This window comes from Dermochelys coriacea, chromosome 11 (assembly GCF_009764565.3).
Source record: "Dermochelys coriacea isolate rDerCor1 chromosome 11, rDerCor1.pri.v4, whole genome shotgun sequence".
Classification (NCBI taxonomy): Eukaryota; Metazoa; Chordata; order Testudines; family Dermochelyidae; genus Dermochelys; species Dermochelys coriacea.
In genome coordinates, this window is record NC_050078.2 from 50,425,178 (window position 1) to 50,433,158 (window position 7,981).

Sequence of the window (7,981 nt, forward strand, 5' to 3'; positions counted from 1 at the left end):
GACTGGTGGGACCGCGTAGTGTTGCAGATCTGGGACGATTCCCAGTGGCTGCGAAACTTTCGCATGCATAAGGGCACTTTCATGGAACTTTGTGACTTGCTTTCCCCTGCCCTGAGGCACAAGAATACCAAGATGAGAGCAGCCCTTACAGTTGAGAAGCGAGTGACAATAGCCCTGTGGAAGCTTGCAATGCCAGACAGCTACCGGTCAGTCGGAAATCAATTTGGAGTGGGCAAATCTATTGTGGGGGCTGCTGTGATGCAAGTAGCAACGCAATCAAAGATCTGCTGATATCAAGGGTAGTGAACCTGGGAAATGTGCAGGTCATAGTGGATGGCTTTGCTGCAATGGGATTCCCTAACTATGGTGGGGCCCATAGACGGAACCCATATCCCTATCTTGGCACCGGAGCACCAAGCCAGTGAGTACATAAACCACAAGGGTTACTTTTCAATAGTGCTGCAAGCACTGGTGGATCACAAGGGACGTTTCACCAACATCAACGTGGGATGGCCAGGAAAGGTACATGACGCTCGCATCTTCTGGAACTATGCTCTGTTTCAAAAGCTGCAGGAAGGGACTTTATTCCCAGACCAGAAAATAACCGTTGGGGATGTTGAAATGCCTATAGTTACCTTTGGGGACCCAGCCTACCTGTTAATGCCATGGCTCATGAAGCCATACATAGGCAGCCTAGAGAGTAGTCAGGAGCTGTTCAACTACAGGCTGAGCAAGTGCAGAATGGTGGTAGAATGTGCATTTGGACGTTTAAAAGCGCACTGGCGCAGTTTACTGACTCAGTTAGACCTCAGTGAAATCAATATTCCCACTGTTATTACTGCTTGCTGTGCACTCCAAAATATCTGTGAGAGTAAGGGGGAGACGTTTATGGCGGGATGGGAGGCTGAGGCAAATCGCCTGGCTGCTTTTACGCACAGCCAGACACCAGGGTGGTTAGAAGAGCACAGGAGGGTGTGGTGCACATCAGAGAAGCTTTGAAAACCAGTTTCATGACTGGCCAGGCTACAGTGTGAAAGTTCCGTTTGTTTCTCCTTGATGAAACCCCCGCCCCTTGGTTCACTCTACTTCCCTGTAAGCTAACCACCCTCCCCACCTCCCTTCGATTACCGCTTGCAGAGGCAATAAAGTCATTGTTGCTTCACATTCATGCATTCTTTATTAATTCATCACACAAATAGGGGGATAATTACCAAGGTAGCCCAGGAGGGGTGGTGGAGGAGGGAAGGACAAGGCCACACAGCACTTTAACAAGTTTCAAACTTATTGAATGCCAGCCTTCTGTTACTTGGGCAATCCTCTGGGGTGGAGTGGCTGGGTGGCCGGAGGCCCCTCCACCGCGTTCTTGGGCATCTGGGTGAGGAGGCTATGGAACTTGGGGAGGAGGGCAGTTGGTTACACAAGGGCGGTAGCAGCGGTCTGTGCTCCTGCTGCCTTTCCTGCAGCTCAACCAAATGCTGGAGCATATTAGTTTGATCCTCCAGCAGCCCCAGCATTGAATCCTGCCTCCTCTCATCATGCTGCCGCCACCTTTCAGCTTCAGCCCTCTCTTCAGCCCGCCACCTCTCCTCCCAGTAATTTTGCGCTTTCCTGCACTCTGACATTGTCTGCCTCCATGCATTCGTCTGTGCTTTGTCAGTGTGGGAGGACAGCATGAGCTCAGAGAACATTTCATCGCAAATCCGTTTTTTTCGCCTGCTAATTTTCGCTAGCCTCTGGGAAGGAGACGATCCTGTGATCCTTGAAACTCATGCAGCTGGTGGAGAAAAAAAGAAAAGGGACAGTGGTATTTAAAAAGACATTTTATAGAACAATGGGTACACTCTTCCACGGTAAACCTTGCTGTTAACATTCCATACATAGCACATGTGCTTTTCTTACAAGGTTGCATTTTGCCTCCCTCCACCATGTGGCTAACAGCGGGGAACATTTCTGTTCAGCCATAGGCAAACAGCCCAGCAGGCACCTCTGAATGTCCCCTTAAGAAAAGCACACTATTTCAACCAGGTGACCATGAATGATATCACTCTCCTGAGGATACCACAGAGAGACATAAAGAATGGATGTTGTTTGAACGCCAGCAAACATACACTGCAATACTTTGTTCTACAATGATTCCCGAGTATGTGCTACTGGCCTGCAGTGGTAAAATGTCCTACCATGGTGGATGGAATAAGGCTGCCCTCCCCAGAAACCTTTTGCAAAGGCTTTGGGAGTATATCCAGGAGAGCCACGAATGCCAGGGCAAATTAATCATTAAACATGCTGGCTTTTAAACCTTTTATAGTATTTTAAAAGGTACACTCACCAGTTGTCCCTTCTCCACCTGGTGGGTCTGGGAGGCAGCCTTGGGTGGATTCAGGGGGTAGTGGCTGCAGGTCCAAGGTGAGAAACAGTTCCTGGCTGTCGGGAAAACTGGTTTCTCCGCTTGTTTGCTGTGAGCTATCTACAACCTCGTCTTCCTCATCCCCAAAACCTGCTTCCATGTTGCCTCCATCTCCACTGAAGGAGTCAAACAACACGGCTGGGGTAGTGGTGGCTGAACCCCCTAAAATGGCATGCAGCTCATCTTCATAGAAGCGGCATGTTTGGGGCTCTGACCTGGAGCGGCCGTTCGCCTCTCTGGTTTTCTGGTAGGCTTGCCTCAGCTCCTTAAGTTTCAGGCGGCACTGCTTCGGGTCCCTGTTATGGCCTCTGTCCTTCATGCCCTGGGAGATTTTCACAAATGTTTTGGCATTTCAAAAACTGGAACGTAGTTCTGATAGCACGGATTCCTCTCCCCATACAGCGATCAGATCCCATACTTCCCGTTCGGTCCATGCTGGAGCTCTTTTGCAATTCTGGGACTCCATCATGGTTACCTCTGCTGATGAGCTCTGCATGGTCACCTGCAGCTTGCCACACTGGCCAAACAGGAAATTGAAATTAAAAAGTTCGCAGGCCTTTTCCTGTCTACCTGATCAGTGCATCTGAGTTTAGAGTGCTGTACAGAACGGTCACAATGGAGCACTCTGGGATAGCTCCCGGAGGCCAATACCATCTAATTGCATCCACAGTACCCCAAATTCGACCCAGCGAAACTGATTTCAGCACTAATCCCCTTGTCGGGGGTGGAGTAAGGAAATCGATTTTAAGAGCCCTTTAAGTCAAAAAAAGGGCTTCATCATGTAGACGGGTGCAGAGTTAAATCGATTTAACGCTGCTAAATTTGACCTCAATGCCTAGTGTAGACCAGGGCTCAGAGATTAAAAGAATCTGCCTCTACAATAAGCATGTATAGAGGGGACAAGTAAGATACCCTATTCCTCACAAAGGTACATACTTCTCCCTCTTCTGAGGGACAGCATGGCTACAAAAATGTCAAAGACTCTACATTTTCACCTTTCTATAAGTTTTTCCATGGAAAGAAAAATATTTTAGCCCTGGCTATTTTAAAATGATGCTGCATCTATTAGATACTGTGCTTCCATATGGAAAACCAACAGTGCTACACCTTGTGCTACACTCTGACAGAATTGCAGCATCTGGACCTTTAACCATTTCATTTTTACATCGGCCATTTTACAGCATTTGCATGAAACTCTTGTTCTGAGAGTTCAGTTGCAAGTGATTTGTTATTCTCATAACAGTTAAGAACTTTGTGAACCCAATGTAATCTTCCAGTTGCATTTCACATGAGGAATAAATTATGGTCAGTTTACTGCACAAGTTTTACTTTGCTTCATAAGTACAGCATGAATGACATGCTAACAAGAACAATACTCAGTTTATCCACATGAAACAAACATTTACTATTTCATTTTTCTTAACAAAGAGTGAATGTACCATCTCAATTTTGTTAAGCTGATTTATTGCAAAATTGTGGCATGTTGCAATAGTCCAGCGCAATGTATTAATTAACACAACTGTCTTATAGTAGCAGGTGGAACACGGTGTTCAGGAGAGCAAGCAAATTCATAGTGCAATATCAGTTGGCAATTTTAATGCAGTTTGTCTCCAATTTAAAAAAAAGAAAGGAGAAAGAATAGAAATGTGGTATAAATAATAGCAGGAAATACTGCTTTTGAATAGGCCCAGTCAGCCTACGCCCTACTTCAGGAGGCAGAGGGGCTTACATAAAAGTTATATGTTAGTCACACTCCAGTTCCCGGTGGATGACTACCTGGGCCTCACAAAATCATGATGGAAATTTACTGTGCTTGAAATCTGTTAGGCAGTCTCAGCAGATATGCGGAGTACTGAATGGGTTATGTGGACTTAAGGCCCTTGTCTGAGACGGGTTCCCTCAGGAATGGGTCAAAATCAAAGTGGGCTGGTGGGACAGTGCTCAGAACCTTGCATTGCCCCTGCCTTTTGAGCTGACAATGCCCTATAGACAAGGCTTTGGAATTCTTAAGGCTTGCAGTGCTGCTGACTCATGATTTTATTTCAAGACTTGCACTGAAGTCAATGCAGGATCAGGACCTTTAACTGTATTATTGGTAGTGTTTTTATTCAAATAAAAAGTTTAAAACATTTGTTAAAGAATTTCAAGAGGGCAAATTGATTCATCACCACACCATTTACAGCAGAACAGAGAACCTGTCATTTGAAAGAGAATTCAGTTGTCCCCACTCAGCTGGAGTGACTGGAATGCTGTGATACAGTAGATCTTTGGATACCACATTTCAAAGCCAGGGTCTCTGGCACGCCAGCCATTAAACCCTCGAGCAGCGATTCAGACCGAGGCTCGCAAGCAGCTCTTTAATGCGTCTCCTACGGCTCTTTGCAGTACATGATATTAGAACACTGTGTGGTTTAATTATTAACCAATCTAAGTTATTAACTAATCAGGATGCTTTCACTGTGTTATTAACCAATTGTAGTTGATAAAATAATAATACTTGGTCAGTCATTTTGCTGTGAGAAAAATTCGACAGCGAGCGAGCGAGAGAGTAAATCAAACAATGAATTCGCCCTGCTTTGGCTCTTTTGGGTAATGTTGATCGCTACCTTGGCTGAACCACTGAGGTCTGAGTATCACTGCCCTAGACGCTTGATCACATTATGAGTTCCCATGGACACTGAAGTAGTCAGCTCAAGTGGAAGGATTAAATTACTAGTGCCTGTGCTGGCAAAAAAAGAAAAAAAAAGAAAAAGAAAAAAAGTATCACAATTACTATAAGAAAATGATAAAACCATACAGTAATTCCCAATTTACTTGTATGGAATGGACCTCATTCTATGGGGCTCATCATACCTAGTTCCTTGAGTACCCCCTTTAGCCCATATTTCTCTAGTAGAAGGTATTTAGATATTGCCTGAAGCTCCCACAAGCCAGAGTTCAGTTCCACAATCTGTTGGCTCAGTTGGGGCTGCTCCATATTCTCATTCAGATGCTGTGATTGACTCACACCGGCTTCCAGGCTCTTTTCTGTATTAAGCTACGCACTCCATTCTACAGTACCTGTTTATATAGGTCCTACATCTGCCCTTTAAGAGGACAGTAGCTCTGTCAGATCACGCTAGTCTGGGGCACCTTGGCTACAACTATCTATGGTATTTCCCCCTGTAAAACCCTTGGAGAACCGTTGCCTCTGTGTGCCTAAGAAAGTTTGTTTCAAGCCACTCTGCATCATCACTGCATGCAGCACAGTGTCTGTTGTTTTTGTTCACATCTCACTATCACCTATTTCAAAAGTGGCTGAAAATTCTATTGTCCAATAAACACTAGAACTACTTTGCAGTTTTATTTTATTCACCTGTCTTAAATTTTTAGTGATTGCTTTCAATATTGGTCTCCAAAATGAATGTAACCAAACTAAAAAAAAAGGTATTCTGAGCTGAAACCCAATCCTGGACTTTTAAACAACCTGAGCACAGTAGATGCCACTATTGAGAAAGTTAATCCATTCTTCTCTAGTTCTTATTTATTCCATTATTCTGAATGATGTCTTGTCTTTTGGTATTCACAGTATCTCACTCTTTTCTATGGCTCTGTGTATGTGTTTAATTCTCATTACTTCCCCAATTTTAATCTCATCTGTTCACATTTGTTCTCAAATGTCTTTCTTCTTGTGTGTTTTTTTCAGGGGAAAAGGGGGCAGGGGTGATTACTTTCAAGTTGACAGTGTCCCCAGCTCTACCTTAAACAGAACTAATCAGTTTTGTTATCTCAAAGACTTACTGTAATCCAACAAACAGACCTTACACTAAAGCGAAGGTGGGAGAAGTTGTACTTTTATAGACAAAGCCAAAGGTTAGAAGCAGTAAGTAATTTCTCAGATCCTCATGAACACAGCATAAGCTCATAGATTTGTGTAGGTATTTATTATGTTAGCACCAACTATCATTTTCAGATCTATTCCAACTTTTAATATGTTTACTTGTATTATGACAAAATATACACATCAATATACACACACCATTAAATATACACATACACACTGTATATATTACATTACACAAAAAGCTAAGTCAAAATAACTAAGTTTGCAAAATCAGCACTCAAAAGGTAGGAAATGCAGATGCAACCTTAATTCAGCCCCCCTGTGCATGTGCATTATGGTAGTCTTTAATTAGATGATCACTAACTATTTTTGCACAAGTCGGACCTGTTCTAGGGATGAACAGGGTTGTGTAGTAAAACTGATGAAAGCTTTTGACTTTAGTTTCTCTACCTCAGTTTCCCATTTGTAAAAAAAGGGATACCACCCTCCTCATAGGGGTGTTGTGAAAATAAAAATTAATATTTGTAGAGCACTCAAGCAGTAGTGGTAAGCACCACAGAATAGTCCACAAGAAAATTAATTCTGCCTTCAGAGCAGGGTTTGAATAATGTGCAGTAAATAAGGCCCACATACTGAGCAACAACGAAAACAAAATTCTGCATAGTTGCTCATTAAGTGAGCACTTTCCAGTCTGTGCACTGAATGAGACGAGATACTATGGAAAAACCGTGTGTGATCATGTAACTAAAGACTTGTATCATAATGCATACACACAAGGAATCCAATTTAAGGTTGCACAAGCAACCTTAATTCTAGAATTTCTGAACTTCTGAGTGATTGACTTTGCAACCTAAATAACGGTCTCTCAACTTAGTTTTTTGTATATTATTTCCTGAGATTTAAAAAAAAAAACCTGAAAAAAAAAATCTGTTATGTGGCATCATGTTGACACCCAAATGGTCATCAGCAGGGCTGGTACCTTTACAGCCACTGCCACAGCAAATGGAGTAACTGATAGCAATAGTAGGTTGCCATCCTCTATACAGACTAGCAACCAGCAGTAGAGGGGATGAAAATATCAAATTTTGCAAGTAAGTTTCATAGTTATTTGTTAATAGCAAAGGAAGGGCGAGACTCAGGCATCTTGGGCTCCAGTCCAGATTCTCAAGAAAAGTATTCTCTAGATTCTTCTGCTTGTTTTTACCAAACTTGATCCCTTCAGTCCCATTTTCTCCAACCCAAACCTGTCCCAGTCTCCCTTCTTCCACACCGCTGGTTCCTCATCCCAGGCCCCATTTCTCAGGTTTCACATCCCAGTTTCCTTGTCTAGTAAATCCTAGTCTCACCTCTCCATACTCCCCATTCCAGTCTCTCTTCCCCATCCCCCGCACTCTCTCCCACACACTCTCAGTCTTCTTGCCAACCATTCACAGGTCAGGCCCAACCTTGGCTCTTTCTCCCCAGTAAAGCTGGGCAAAACTCAGGGATTTCCAGTTTGGGAGAAATTCCAGCATTTCAGAATCTGGCTTCATTCCAATTTGGAAACTGGAAATTCTGGAAACAAATTGCTTGACAGGGCTGCCCAGGAACCACAAACCCTAGAAGCCTGGTGTCCCCAGTCCCAAGGCTGTCCACATATCGGGCATGGCTGCTGGGAACCTTGCTGAGCTAGCAGAAAGTTAGGTTTACCACAGAATCATGGCAGGCAGAATTCAGAGAAAGTTTGTCAAATTTTTGCAAGAAATTTCAGCTTT